Below are 16,746 nucleotides of genomic sequence, written 5' to 3' on the forward strand. Positions count from 1 at the left end.
TCGCGCAAAACTACACGAGGGCTATCTGTGTTAGCCGTCCCTAATTTAGCAATGTAAGACTAGAGGGAAGATAGCTGGTCATCATCACCCACCGCCAACTCTTGGGCTACTCTTTTACCAATGAACAGTGAGATTGGCCATAACATTATAACGCCCCCGTGGCTGAAAGGACGAGCACATTTAGTATGACGAGGATTCGAACCAAAGACCCTCAGATTGCGAGTCGAGCGCCCTCACCACTTGGACATGCCATGACTGTCACACTAAGCCCGATCGACGATATAAGAAGTAATTTCAAGGACAGCACAAGATCTTTGTTTAAAAATGCCAATAATCTAAATACCAGTTTGTTTATATGATAAAATATATTCCATAAACACCTGCTACTTCAACATCCGAAATTATAACAACAATCTTTAAAACCAAACAATGATAAACTGGATTTTATTTCCGGCGGGTTGAATGGTTTACAATACCGAGTCGGCAAACTACTGAATAAAGAAAATAAACCTTACTGCGTTGTTTGTTATTAAACACAAAATTACACAAGAGGCTATTAGTTCTTTGCCCATCACGGTTATCTTAACCCGATTTCTAGCAGTCTAACTCCGCAGACTTGCCACTTGGGGGCATTCTACTGTGTTGCATACAATAGAATCACCTAATGCAATGAGGTTGTGTCAGTTCTATTTTATTATTATTAAACTTTTGAACTACGCTTAGTTAAATTTTGTTATATCCCATTTGATAGACGTTTATCATATTTCAGAGTTTTATAACATGTAATTTCATTTATCATACATTTTTTTCTAGCGGAAAAAACATTGTAATGGGTCAACAACACCTATACCAAAACAAATTCCGAATTAAAATCATGTAGTATTTTGTTGAGTAGCATTTTATTATTCCTTCAACCAAGTTAAGGAGGTCCTATAATCTGTTTCTACTTTAAAATCCTGGATTCTTGTAGTTAAAATAGAAAATTTGTTAGTTCATGCGACCCCATTAGATACGTGTGATGTTTCTACTACTGTGAAAAAACACGTACAATGTTTTGATTCACCATTAATGCAAATTGTGTGTGATATTTAATAGCTATGTAAATATATTTGTAAGTTCTTACACATATTCAATGTTTAAGAGATATAGTTAGAAAAACCATTGTAGCCTTCTAATTTTATAAGCATGAAAAATGAACCACGGAGATTGGGGAATATAGTTAAAAACTTTGAAGTCAAGGAAACAAGATAAGATACGCCTTATACATTATTATGTTACTTCATTTATCCTATCAGAATTTAAGTGTTAGCAGAAAAATGTATTTAGCGATCGAAACTTTAACCCCTAACAGCCTCCTTGATACCTACATATATGAATTTTATCTATTTCTTCGTTAAACGGGCAAATTGATTTATTCACGATCTGCCTCAGTTTATCTACTGCACGTTTAGTAATGAATTATATTATCATTTAATGTGGTTAAAATATTTCATGTCCGCCCCAATTTTACTCTTCCGTAAGATTTGTTTTGGTCTGAATTTCGCGCAAAGCTACTCAAGGGCTATCTGCACTAGCCGTCCCTAATTTGACAGTGTAAGACTGGAGGGAAGACAGCTAGTCATCAACACCCACCGCCAACTCTTTGGCTACTCTTTTACCAACGAATAGTGGGATTGACCGTCACATTATAACACCCCCACGGCTGAAATGGCGAGCATGTTTGGTGCGACGTGGATTCGAACCCGCAACCGTCAGATTACGAGTCGAACACATTAACCCACCTGGTCATGCCGGGCCTTTCCATAAGAATGCAACATACATCCATATATGTAAACACATACATATATGAATACATGCGTCTAGTAATTTGCACATCTTATAAAGAAATATTATTAGTTATACATTTCCACGTTAAAAGTGTCTTGAGAATGCCGCGTTGCTATTGGGTAAATTTAACATAAATTCTAGTTGCTTTAAAAAGTTTCTGTAATGTTAAAAGGATTAACTGATATGTCGTGTAACACGTATAACAGAAGTAACTATATTTCTGTACACCAATAATGTAATTGGAGATGAAACCGATACAATTTACGATTTTGTTTTTAAAATATACATTTATATACCATTATTTATTCTTTAATGGTGGCGCTGTTCGACGAAAATAAATTCTTGTTTTACCTATCAGTTTTTTTATGGTACTAACTTATCATACTTATTGTTTTCTTAAATGCTATATGATTAGTTATGTTCTTGTTCTTTGAACCATGTGTACTCATGTTTACTAAAATGTTCAATGTAATGTCATGCGTTTTGTTGCAAACCTATTCATACTTTCTATAACACTAAAGACAGCTTGTTCTACCATTTTTCTACCACATAGGGCTGAATACATTAACATTTAAACGTTTTTAAATATGCAGGTTGGTTATTCATGGAGTAACCACAACCGAAATGAAATCGCAGTGGAAGGAAATATACCAGAATTACTTTTTGATATTATTTGGTGTTTCGAAGTTAATGCGATGCCATTCGAAAACTGATCGCTTTTGGAAAAGGTGTGTAACAGGCCTTTCGAATGTAAATTATTCATACATTCGAGATATTTTTAGATAAGATATTTAGAATATCCAGGTAGCATATATCCCTAATGCTTAATACATGGGAAAAACGAAGGAATACGGATCAGATTTAAATATGCAGGTTGGTTATTCATGGAGTAACCACAACCGAAATGAAATCGCAGTGGAAGGAAATATACCAGAATTACTTTTTGATATTATTTGGTGTTTCGAAGTTAATGCGATGCCATTCGAAAACTGATCGCTTTTGGAAAAGGTGTGGAACAGGACTTTCGAATGTAAATTATTCATATATTCGAGATATTTTTAGATAAGATATTTAGAATATCCAGGTAGCATATATCCCTAATGCTTAATACATGGGAAAAACGAAGGAATACGGATCAGATTCGGTAACCAGGACCATACAGAAAGAAGACCTGCAACAAGTCGTACCGCAGACGTGATAAGTTATGTGTAGCTTATTGTAACATTTGACAATCCACGAATACAAAGATCAGCTTCATATAGAAAACCTACACAAGTTACGAGTATCAAGCTACTTCCACAGATATCCTTTCAACTTACAAATACCTCTAGCAACTATAGAATGAAATGGACATTAAAACTATTCCATATGAATGCAGAGCCTGCGAATTTCGATCTGATAGGACCATTTTAACAGTGTAAGAGGAAATTTGAAAAGCATGCAGGGAAGAGTGTTGTGCTTTAAACATAATAACCTTAATGTAGAGCTTTCTGCAATTGAAACTGCATTGGACTGTTGTCATGATACAGCATGACAGGGTGTGGTGACATAAACTTTAATGACATATTGAAAAAAAATCAATTAAAAATAGCATATTTGTATTCATAATATTTTAAACTTTTTCCTTGTTTCGCTAACAATTAAGGTATTTTTTTTATTTATTTATTGCTAAACTCCTCACCTGGTAGCTCAGCGGTAAGTCTGTAGACTTATAATGCTAAAAGTTAAATTTCGACTCCTGAAGCAGACAAAGCACAGATAGCCTTGAACTTAGTGTTTAATAATAATTATTAAAAATGATCAATAAAAATTAAATTATTAGCTGATCAGAGATTAAAATTAATGGACTTTATGTGAAGAATTTGTTTGTTTGTTTTTAATTTCGCGCAAAACTACTCGAGGGCTATCTGCGCTAGCCGTCACTAATTTAGCAGTGTAAGACAAAATTACCAACCACCGCCAACTCTTGGGCTACTCTCTTACCAACGAATAGTGGATTTACCGCTACATTATAACGCCCCCACGGTTGAAAGGGCGAGCATGTTTAGTGCGACCGGGATTCGAACCCGCGACACTCGGATTATGAGTCGAACGCCTTAACACGCTTGGCCATGCCGGGCCTTTATGTGAAGGAGCCCAGGCTAGCCCTGTGATAAAAATCTGTATTTAAAAGCTAATGATACAATATTCCCCCGACGTTTGAGCTGTAGATGCGTTATAAGAATAAGTTTGTTTGTTTTGGAATTTCGCACAAAGCTACTCGAGGGCTATCTGTGCTAGCCGTCCCTAATTTAGTAGTTTAAGACTAGAGGGAAGGCAGCTAGTCATCACCACCCACCGTCTTGGGCTACTTTACCAACGAATAGTGGGATTAACCGTAACATGATGCAATATTCCCCGCGGGCGCGACGTCGGACTACGAGTGAGCTGTAGATGCGTTATAAGAATAAGAGTCAAACCTTCAGTATGAATGGTATAATACTGCTTCCCTCTAAACACTAGTTCAAAATTATAGTTTGTTTGTTTGTAGGTAATCACAAAGCTGCACAACTGACTTTCTGTGCTGTGACTACATAAAGTATTTAAACCCAGTTTATAATGTTATAAGTCTGCAAACTTACCGCTGTACTACTAGGTTGCCAAAATTAGGGTTTGTTTGTTTGTTTTGAATTTCGCGCAAAGCTACACGAGGGCTATCTGCGCTAGCGTCCCTAATTTGGCAGTGTAAGAATAGAGAGAAGGCGGCTAGTCATCACCAACCACCGCCAACTCTTGGGCTACTCTCTGACCAACGAATAGTGGGATTGACCGTCAATAACGCCCCCACGGCTGAAAGGATGAGCTTATTTCGTGTGACAAGGATTAGAACCCTCGACCCTCGGATTACGAGTCGAGGGTCTTAACCACCTGGTCATACCGGGGCTCCAAAATTAAAGATGGCAACATATAACCTTAGTAACTTTGCCACACATAGGAACAAAACAACAATTCATGATTTTTAAAATTATGCATATTCCATTATACATGACTTATACTTTTTATATCAATCATACCTAAATATGCAATCTTATCTGGCGTGTATTCTGCCACATTTACTTTTTTTACTTCAGTGGACCATGAGAAATGTAAATTAAACCCTTCTTCCTATCACTACACTAGAGTGATTTTGAATTTAATTTCGAAAGACTTAAAATAGTTAAAACAAGACGAATCTATTTCTTCCTTCTCTGTTCCTTAACAGAATAGCTCAGATTCAGCCATGGTGATGTTTCTTTCAATTCTCTTACAGTGTAGAATATAAATTAACTATTTCTTGTTCTTCGTATTTTTCTATGGAGGGTGGGTTAAAGGTAACCAATTTAGGTTCGAGAAAAAGAGCCGTGGAACGGGCTAACGATACTGTACTACTGGCAGAGACCAGCGGCGTAGCTATGGTTTTCAGTGCCCGGGGACAAAGCCAGATTTCACGCCCCCTCGTGACAAAATGTAAGCCATAATTCCTAATTATGTAACATAAATTTGGCGCCCCCAATGTACCCCTTCACCCCCCTAGCTACGCCACTGGCAGAGACATAGAAAGTATTACAAAAAATAATGTACTTCGTAAGAAATAGAAGTATAGGGTGCAGATTGAGTATTACTATCAGTGAGATAAAAACCATGGTCGTGAGGAGACGTATAAAGTAAAATGTTAGAGTCATCATCAAAGTGGATGAGCGTACATTAAAATAAGTGGACAAGTTTGTCTACTTGGGGCACCTAATAACTGAAAATGGTAAATGCGAAGCAGAAATCATAAGAAGGGTAGAAATTTCAAGAGTAAATTTCATCCGTATGGAAGAAACGTATCAAATACCTGAAACATTATCTTAGAGACAAAGAAGAAACTTGTAAACTGTTATATACTAGCCATTTTTCTGTATGCTGCAGAGACTTGGACTTTAACCAAAGGACTCTGGGGCAAATAGAAGCGTTGGAAATGTGGATCCTTTCAAAAATGTTGAAAATATCTTGTAAAGAGTACAAAACAAACAAGGAAATACTGGAAATTGCCAAAACAAAGTGTACACTAAAAGCAGACATCCAAAAAAAAAAAAGTGTTAGTATTTTAGACACATTATTAAAACAAATAAGATTCAAAGAACTTTGACAGAGGGTGAGGTAGAAAGAGAAGTTGACTAAGGAGAAAAGGGGTCACAGATGTCACAGAGTGATTGCTGTCTTGCTACAGTGGCTGTGTGAGGAAGACATAGGACATGGCGAACGTTGACAGTTAATCTCCTGGATGTAGCATGTTCTTCTACTTGATGAAAAAATTATATCTGTAGGTTAAAAAGGCAGATTGGCTTACTGGATGTTAAACGACAAAACAGAAGAAAGGATAGGATTGTTATAGATGGGATTTAATCAGTCTGGAGGAATATCACACTTTGAATTATAAGTATAATTTTGATGAAAAATAACATTAACAGTGTTATGGAAGAAAAATATGGTGGTGTTTTGGTTTATCCATCTCTTAAGTTAGGCAAGCAATGAATTGTTGTTTGTGGCAGGGCAAACAGAATTATATTACATATAAGATAAAGAGATTATAATGTCATTGTAGAGGTCACTGGTTAGACCACATTTGGAGTACTATGTTTTGTCTTGGGCTCCTTAGTTTAGAAAGAACATGGCATTGTTGGAAACTGTTTAGAGTGCGCTACTTAGATGGGAAAGTTGTCATACGAGAATAGAATAAGATTTCTGCATTTGTTTTTTTCTTTTAAGAAATAGAGGATATCTTATTGAGTTATTTAAAGTTGTAAAGGAAAATGATTGTGTTGCTGAGTAGTTTTTTTTTTCGTATTTAATGATGAGAATGGTAAGACTATGGAACACAAATATAAATTTTGAAAGAGCCGGAGTCTTCTTTATCTACGACGGCGTTATTTTTTCTAACAGGATAAATGGCCTTTGACACAGGTTGTCTTCAGATATCATATGCAATTAATCTAAGGGACTTTAAGGGAAAGTTTGATAACTATTTGAAAGTTAATAACTGTTTCTAAATCTTTTTTGTGGTTAGTTTAATTTAGTGGATGGGGCAGACTATATGGACCAAAAGATCTTTTGTTAGCATTTTATGTTATGTTATGAACTCTTGAATCCGCAGTCTGGACATGTGAGGTACTAGGCCACGTCTGGTCCTATTTTTTGCATCACATGGATAGAATTCCATAAGTATTGTATTCTCACGAAGAAATATGAGGTAAGAAATGTCTTATACATTTCTTACTTAGCTCCTCAGTTGGAACCATGTACGGTTTGTAATTATATAATTTTACTTTTAATACACAAACAAGCTTTTCTCAGTATGCTCTTCTCCGAGTGGTATGTCGTGGAAGTAACTTATGTATACATGGCTGGGCACGTGGAGGACTTTCGCTATTGATCTTTGTGTTAGGGAATTCTCACGTTTTACTCAAAACGTCTGGAACACGACTTAATTCCTATCTATGCTCTGCCCACCACAGGTATCGAAACTTGGTTTTTATCGTAGAAATACTACTGTTCCACTAAGGGCGAGGAGAAGTTAGTACAAATTGGTTACATTTATTAAGATTTGCCCTATCATTTTTCAATAACACATAACATAACTTTTTGGGACCTGTTGGTCCATTTCGGCTGTTCTACACTCTCAACTAAATTAACTTTAAAAAAGAACTTAAAGCTATTCATTATCATTCATATATTTATCAGGCTTTTCTTAATTTCATTAAAACTTGATTAATCTACAACATCTGAAGGCAACCCATTCCAAAGGCCAACTTTTAGAACAATTAAACTGCCTTAGCTAAAGATGGCTCCAAATTTACACATTTGTCTTCTCTTCCTACTGTTGTCACTACTAAATATGAAGAAAGATTATGTGTAATCAAAAACTATTAATTCCCTTTATAATTTTAAACACCTCAGTCAGAACCCTCTTAACTCTTCTTTTTTCATGAGAAAACAATTTGAGATATTTCAACCTCTCCTCACATGACAGCCCCTCAATCCCTGGCATCATTCTAGTAGCCCATCACTGAAGCCTATCCAACAACTTATTTTTTTCCTAAAGTAAGGAGCCCAAGACTGAATACAATATTCCAAATGTGACCTCACCAGTAACATATACAGTGAAATTATAACTTCTTTAGACTTGTATTAAATATTTATGTAGATACAACCTAAAATCCTTTTTGTCCTACTAATAGTAACAGAACACTGCTTTGGTGGTCTTAGAGACTTATTGACTATTAGACTAAAATCCATTTCTTTCATGACACGGTTAATGTTATTCCCATCCAAATTATATTCATAATTTAAATTATGATAACTCACATACATTATCTTGTATTTATTATAATTAACAGCCGTCTGTCATTTATTTGCCCAATTCAATAAATGATCTAAAACCTTTCGAAAACAGCAGCATCCTCTTTACAGCTATGCTCAAGACCTCAATATTACCTGCAAATTTAAGTAATTTATTGACTGTTCTCTCATCTATGTCACTAATGTAAATCAAAAGGAGGAAAGGTTCTAAGACTGAGCCCTGAGGTACCCTCTTGTTACATTAATCCAGTTTAACTGAATTCCATTTGTAACAACCCTCAGCTTTCTTCCATCCAATCATTCTTCTATCCAATTTGCTAACTTATCCTTCCACACCTACAGAGACAATTTTTACAAGCCTTTTATGTGGCACCTTGGAAAATGCTCTCTGAAACTCCAAATGCATAAATATACACCCTTACCTTCATCTTAATAAGCAGTAATCTTCTCAAAGAATGTCAAAAGATCTATAATGCAATATTTTTCCTTACTGAAACCATGTTGACTATCCAATAAAATTCATCACTTTGTTAAATACCTTCGCAAAGCATCTTTAATCAGACTTTCCAAAATTTTTCCTACAACTGATGTGAGACTAATGGGCCTATAATTACTGGAGAAATTTGTATTATCCCCTTGAAAAGAGAAGTTATAATAGCTAACCTTCAATCCTTTGGTTCATTACAAAAAGTAATAGTAAATAGCTCACATGTCCAATCTTTAACCTCCTTCAAAACTCTTGGGGAAATATTATCTGACCTAGGAGCTTTTCGTGTTTTTTTTTATTTTTCAGTTTCTCTAAACCAGTTCAGAATTAATGCAGTCATTTTGTTTGATCTCGTTTCTATTTATTAACTGTTCAAGATTTGGAATACTGATTAAATCTTCATTAGTAAAAATCGAAGAAAAAAATTAATAACCCAGCCATCTCATAGATCATTAAATACTAGCTTTCCTTTATCATTCCTCAAGGTTCCTACCCCTTAATGTATTTAAAGAAATCCTTACTGTTAATTTTTTTATTTCCTTTTTGATATCTTAATTTCCTATTTCACCAACTTTCTTGATACGCTACAAACTTCTAATTCTCCTATTATACCAGTCAATTAACATTTCTTAAATTTGTAATGTTTTTCTTTAATTTTGCCTATTAAATTTTTGTGCTCCAACCTGCTTTTTTGCTTACAAATACCCTTTTATTTCTATAAGGAAGATACTTACCTTGAATATTTAAAAATTTATCTTTAAAAATGTTACTACTTATGATCAATGTCTCCAAATAACTCATCTTCCCATTCACAACAGATAATTGTTGTCACATCTCTTCAAAATTTCCTTTTTTGAAATTTCTAACCAAAATTCGTTATTCCTTTTCTCCAAATGCAGCAAAACATCAAACTTAATGAAGCATTAATAACTGGCACCCATATGTTTTCCTAATTCTACCCTCTCGATCATTTCTGTATCTGAAGCTAGCAACAAACTTAAAATAGCATTGTTTCTTGTAGGTTCCTTGACTAACTTGGAAGGAAAGTCATTCCGAACAATTTCCAGAAACCTTTCTTTCTCATGGTTAGACTTTAACATTTCCTTATCTGTATGCCTGAAGTTAAAATCACTCAATTAAAAGCTGAAATATTAAAATCTCGTTGTAAATTCCTTACTAATTTCATCATTATCATTTTTTTCTGTAACAAATTCCAGTTAAAGCCTTTTCCCTTTATATCCACTAACAGACACCAAATGTATTCAGTTTCATTGCTCTTATCTTTAATATCATCAACTTCAATAAGATGTAACTCCCTTTTTTACATATTAAACCACTCTTCCTCCCCTCTTTAATACTCTGTGTAGCCTGTAACCCTATATTTAAAAGAAACTTCTGCCACCAAATAACACAAGCCTTCTACCTTCTTTAAAGACTTTGCATGAAGCGTTGCTATAGAAATCGGAAGAGTTCAAAGACAGTTGATATTTACATTGACTCACTTCTTAGATGCCACCTTTGTTTCGTTCTTTCTCACCCAACAATTTTATAATGTCCCATCACACTTCATACCTCAAACAAGTAAAAATTTAAATTAAATACAGGCAAAGATTCAAGTACAGTTAAATAACATCTCACGTGAGGGGATGAAGAGGAACCACAACGTTTCTGATCACCTCAGTTGGGGAGGGACTTCTTGAAACTTCTCTCTCTATAAACTAAACCCCTGCCAAGTTCGTTTGCGTTTACGTTTAAATAACATAAAGTTAGAATGAACGGGAGAAGAATCAATCGATGAATGTTATTCCTTTTAGAAAAATATTTTTTAAATCTAAGATTCTTGTACAAGTTTGGTAGGCATCACAAATTTTCCCCACTAGCTTTAACAGCAGATGCCATGTCTAAAGGCTCAAAAATAATATTTTTATTAAACATATAATTATACTTAACTTAACAACAGACATAAAAAAGTGGTTAAAACATTACCTGGAGGAAGTTACCTCCATTTTAGGGCGACTCAGAACTGGGATAGAAAATTTTTGAATTTCTAGTGTCCCTGGTATTAAATTAGAGAGTGAAAAAAGGAAGTAAGCTTAATCCATAAAACAACCTGGTTATGCAAATGAAAATTACGAGATGCTCATAATCATCAAAAGAAAAGAAACGGTAAAACACAATGCAATTAACAATGAAAAACTTCATTGAAAATCTACCGCATTCCAGTTCAGTTCCTTAAACGTCGCCACGGTATGGCCAGGTAGTTAAGGCACTCGACTCGTAATCCGAGGGTCGTGGGTTAGAATCCCCATCACATGTTCGCCCTTTCAGCCGTGGAGGCGTTATAACCTTACGGTCAATCCCACTATTCGTTGGTAAAAGAGTAGCCCAAGAGATGGCGGTGGGTGGTGGTAACTACCTGTCTTCCCTCTAGTCTTACACTGCTAAATTAGGGACGGCTAGCACAGATAGCTCTCGAGTAGCTTTGTGCGAAATTCAAAAACAAACAAACAAAAAACAAACCATATAGATGTAATTTAACTCTTTATCAACGCCCCCTAGTAGTACAGTGGTATATCAGTGGACTCACATTGCTAGAAACTGGGTTTTGATACTTATAGAGGGCAAAGCACAGATAGCTAATTGTGTAATTTGGTGTTTAATTCCAAACAAACAAACCTTTATATCAAAATATCACATTAAAAGTATTTAATAAATATTAAAGATGCATTAATATTAATGATATTAATATTACAAAAATGACATTTTTTCTCAGCTTAGAAAATATTTATGGGGTGCAGTTATATTTAGAGTAATGAACTTTATTCAACAAAGGTTTTTTTTAATAAATTTTCAAAATTAGAAATTCAAAACATCATTTCCTTTTCCTTCTCCTGAAATTTTCTATTACAATAGAGGGCACGAAAGTAGCTTGCGAAAGAGGTTGCGATTTAACCTACGACTTGAATCATTAGTAAAAAGTAAATATTGTTACAGTAATAAATTATTATGTTTTTGTCCTCAGAAAGTGTACCTCAGGGTGATAATTAAGGTATATTTTGAACAATAACATTCCTACTGTTTTTGTTATTGTAATATAAATTTATGCCAGAAATTACTAGTATATTTAAGACCTATATTTACAGACTTGAACTTGCAAGGCTACAGCCTTCAGTACAGTACTTCTCTAGCCTAGCCCTAGTATCATTAGTAGCTGTATCACTTAGTAACACATTAGTATTACTAATAATAATGCTGTTAGTAAGTCTTAATTCTATGTAAATAATAATTTTTTTATAAACTACAGCTTATTTATATAAAAACTTTGTTTCATTAATTTGTTTATATTGTTATGGTTTGTTTGCAGATTAACTTAGTTTTACCACATTAATAATTAACTTAATCATCAAGTTAAGGTTATTATTATTAAGGTAATAAATTGTAATACTTAATATTGCTAGAGTTACTCAGTATATTGAGTAACACTAACAATACCAAAATCAGTATTACATTGAAAACTGTGTGAACAGTTGTCACTTTTGGTCTTTGGCTGTGTGCTGGTTGTAATATACTGATATTACAGTATGAGTCACTAAACTTCTACACTATAAAATAGTGAAAAATTTGTACAAGCTTTATGTTCTACCAAGAATTCAAATATCTGTAAGTACAGTAACAGAAATGTGTGTCCATAATGTTATTCTTAAGCTTAGTAAGGAATCTTGACCTGATGACAGCAAGTTTTATTTGGGTTTTTAATCACTTGCAGGTTGCACTTGGTAGTCTATAGGTATTGTTGTCTTTCAAGGTTTCATTCTGAAACATATTTTACTTTACTGTTAGATGATAGATGGAATTCTAATCTAACTTTGCTATATTGAATGGAAACTTGATTTTTAATTGTGCTGTTGAAATATGTATCCAACAGTCCTCTGTTTGTTTCCAATTACTAGGTGAAAAAGAATAAAAATTCTGCTTCTTACTTTTGATGTTATGGGTGAATTGCAAATGAGGGGTAAAGCCCACTATTTAATTATCCAATGAGTTGGTGGTGGGTAGTACAGGCTAGCTTCCTTCTTCCTAGTCAATCATTTCAAAATTAGGAACAGCTACATAGTGTAGGTAACTGTTGTGTACTTTTATTCAAATAGATGAAACGCGTATTTGTGGTGGATTCTAGAAAAACAGTTTCTAAATACTTCTTTGTATCATAATTTATCTGAATAATATTTTTACCTCTGCAATATGTATTCTAGGTTTTTATGTGAGGTTTGTATTTAGAAATTATTATTACAGTTAAGATTAACATAAAATGGTTAAATTGTATACATAAATATTTAAAGGAGCAAAAGGATCAATGAAAATTTGAGCTTCAGAAGAGTGCCATACAGAGATTGTGACTACCATAATGTTAATATTAACTACCAGTCAGAACAAGCTACCTACTTAAAGTTAAAATTCATCCTAGTTTTGGTAATGAGTGTAAACTAATTAAATATACTTTCCATTTTTCTTGTATGGATTGAAATATTTTAAAGTACCAGCCTAGGCAATATCACTAGCAGTGGCAGAATAATGTTTCACATGTTACATAGTTTTTAAGAATGTATCAAATGCACTGGCATGCTGGGCCAATCCAACCCTAATTGTGTACCTTTACTATTAATGTTGGCAGTTTTCTGTTTTGATGTCTGTCTTGAATATCTTTCTGATTTTAAGTTTTGTACTGACTCATAAATGCTTTAATAGTTATGGAGATTTAGGAAGCTGTTCAACTTTCAACTTTACATACTTTAAATTTTAAAAATAGTTGTTTTCAGTTTTTAAATCTTTTATTTCCTCCATATGTATAATATTGTGTAAAATGTCCCCTTTCCAATATAAAATTTTCCTGTTGGTTAGTTTCAGTGACTACTTCTGACTATTTTTTTGTATTTTTGACAGATTAGGAGTCATCTTTAATTAAGATGCTTTTCTAAGTGAATAGTTGGCCTTTATAATGGGTTTTATTCTCAGATTGGATGGATGTTGTAAATTTAAATAAGTGTAAGAAAAGGCTTAAAAGTATTTATACAAAGGCTAACTCTGAGTTTTGTTCTCTCTTAAAGTGGATGAAATGGCTTAGATGGATCTAGAGATCTCTTTTTTCTTTAACTTTGTTAATTGAACTTTTCTAAAGGTTTTGGATTTGCAACGACGTTACACTTGTATTTAAAAAAAAGTGAAAAACAGCTATTTAAATGTTGGCATGTTTTATGTCTATGCATAGATATAGCAAAAATTGAAACACATCACCAAAGTAATAATGTAGAAATTAATTGTTCAGTAATGGTCTAAAATGTTTAAAACCAGCTTAAATGCTTGCAAATTAATGAACCACAATGGTCAAATCTTGAGAACATCTTGAGCCCTAATGGTATTTAGTTTTTCACCAAAACTAACAACAGTAACAATTATTCTCAAGGTTATGTTTGAGAATTTTAGAAACCTTTAAGTAATGTAAATTGCATTCAATTGAGTATGTGTAATGGAGTATAGTGATCAGTGCTGACTTTATTATCGAGACCAAGATAGATCGCTGTACAGTGTTTATTCATGAAACTACATCTCTGCAAAAAAACATGATATAACAGTAGAAAGAGTACTATGTAGGAGACTTGTCCAGAAAGATGGTAAGACATTTACCATGAAATATTTTATAAATTAAGAGGCCTACATTGCAATTTTATGTAGATATTACTTTTGTAAACATTCTAGTTCACATGTAATAGTAAAGTATATGATGCTGCTAGTAATTTTTATTTGTATTCTTCTTTAGGATGACATGCATCTGAAAATACTTCTGGCATTGAAAATTCAATGGGTAGTTTTCAAGTAGTGTCTGATGTTACTGTTGTTAATAGGAACTGTTTAACAGTGTTTGAATAGTAATCACACATTAAGTGTTATTCACACAGGAAAATATCTTTTGATTTCAGTACTGCCCATTACTTAAAAGCTGTTTTTTAAAAAATGTCGACAAAGTGTAACATATAGCAGCTCCTTTTGTGCTTTGGAACTTAGAGGAAGAGATATATAGTTAACAGCTGCACTGCATCAGTAACAGGTACTGAATATGCAACATACAATGAAGTAATATGATAATAAAAAGCCTTGGCTGTATATACATCTCTTAAACTATAAGATTGTATTAATAAAACATGTAATAAGGGACCTTATTTGTTTCTTCAGGGTTGTTCTTACACACCAACCTTTAATTTAAAAAAAAAACTTTTTGTTTTTAGAAGATTATTACTTCTCCCTTTAGCTTTTGTAGAATGGTTGTCTCCACTACTATCTGTGACAGCTCATTTCATATGCTAGTCACTCTGTTAAAAAGAAAATTAAACTTCATTAGAGCCTAGCATATTTTTCCATATCTTAAACGTTTCTTGTGTTTAGAACATAACACACAGTCAGAAGCTTTAATGCTTGCAGTTTCACATAGAATCTTGAAAAACTTAATCTCTCTTCCTTTTTGAAGAAAAAATAAGTGATCCTGATATTTACCCTTAAGATAAGCTGTCAATTCTTAGAATCATCTGAGTAACCCTCTTCTAAACTAATTTCAGTAAATTGTTATCCTGTTTTAAGTAGTGATTTGTTTAGAGAGATATTCCTTTTGAGTTTTAGTCAACACATCTGCTACTATATATTAAAACAGACCTTTTAATAAATCTATAAAAAACCTATATTTTGATAGTGGTCCTGTGTTTTGCATGAAAATGACCTGTAAAAATTCTTTAATTCCACAGTAAGAAGTATATGTATATGTATTTGCATTTTCATAGCAAAATATGTTAACAGGACTAGGTTGAAAAGACAAAGGTACTTATACATTTATTTCTACTTGATTTAAGTAGCATAAACTGTACTCTCTATTTTGAACTTATGGGTTTTTGCAGCATGATGTTTTACAGTTGTTTCCTCTTATAAGCATAGCTTTCAAAGGAATTTCACTTAACTTTCTAAGAATGTAACTTCAGTTTTTAATGTGAAAGTGAAAAGAATGGTGTCTACAAATAAATGTATGAAACTATGAGTTTGAATCCTCTAAAGACTGTATTAAGATCTAAATAAAACAGTCACACTAGTTTTTGCTACTTTGATCCAATGTTTACTTATACTCTCTAATTTTACTGTTCTAAAAGTGCATTTAAGCCAAGCCTCAAAGTAACAGTTTTTTTATGAGTCAGCATACTGCTTTTTAATTATTGTTTTGATCAAATAACATCCATAAATTCAAAAGTCACTTCTAACATCAGGAGTCAAAGCCACATAAATAAAAGATATATTTGTTATAAATCTATGTAACCTAACTTGTTGATATAATAAACCAAGGATTCTATAGTAATTAGTATAAAATAAAATTACTGCCTATCACAGGTACACTAAAAATGAAGTTTCTCTTAAATTTTATGCCAACTTTAAATTATTTGTGAACCAACAAAATATTTATTGTATATACAAGTCGAGTACCTCATTAGCCAAGGTATTACCAACAGTTCCTTATGAGAAAGACATATATTGAGTTCTTGCTTTTTCCTGGTTACATGTACAGCGTTGAATGGTGCTAAACATGTGCTTATTGGGTATTTAGCAGTGTGCACATAATTATCGGTGCTGATGAAAACATGTCAGCTATACAATGTTACTTCATCGGCAACCTTGTGGCTTTCAAGCAACATGGCATCCTCTGTTTCGTATAAATTAATTCTTTTTATGTCACTCTAGAGACACCACCTGGTTGGATTTTCTCAGAAATATGCAAAATAAAATTTATTTTTATAGTGGAGGACCAAAGGATATGTTGCTCCCCCCCCTCCCCCAATTTCTACTACAGTGGAATGCATAAACCTGATGTATCATTACAAGTTTATCAACCTGTATGCACTAAATTTACATAATAAAAATATTTTACGTCTGTGATGACATCACAAAAGTTTTCCTGAGTATTTATGTACATTGCTTGTACTGAGTAGAAGCCTAACAACTGGCACTGTTAAACTGTAAGTATATACACGTACTAGAAGCTT

At 33.4% G+C, this 16,746-nt stretch overlaps 1 protein-coding gene across 4 annotated transcripts in view; it reads left to right on the forward strand.

Moving 5' to 3' along the window:
* Window positions 1–11,591: 11,591 nt before the first annotated feature.
* LOC143242029 (uncharacterized) overlaps window positions 11,592–16,746 on the forward strand; it is a 46,652-nt gene continuing 41,497 nt past the window's right edge. For 3 of the 4 annotated variants that reach the window (XM_076485372.1, XM_076485391.1, XM_076485386.1), the window contains exon 1: window positions 11,592–11,723. The gene's annotated coding sequence lies outside the window, so the exon portion shown is untranslated. The remainder of the gene's footprint in view (window positions 11,724–16,746) is intronic. The other variant, XM_076485379.1, reaches the window with a different exon arrangement.

Source organism: Tachypleus tridentatus, chromosome 2 (genome assembly GCF_004210375.1).
Source record: "Tachypleus tridentatus isolate NWPU-2018 chromosome 2, ASM421037v1, whole genome shotgun sequence".
NCBI lineage: Eukaryota > Metazoa > Arthropoda > Merostomata > Xiphosura > Limulidae > Tachypleus > Tachypleus tridentatus.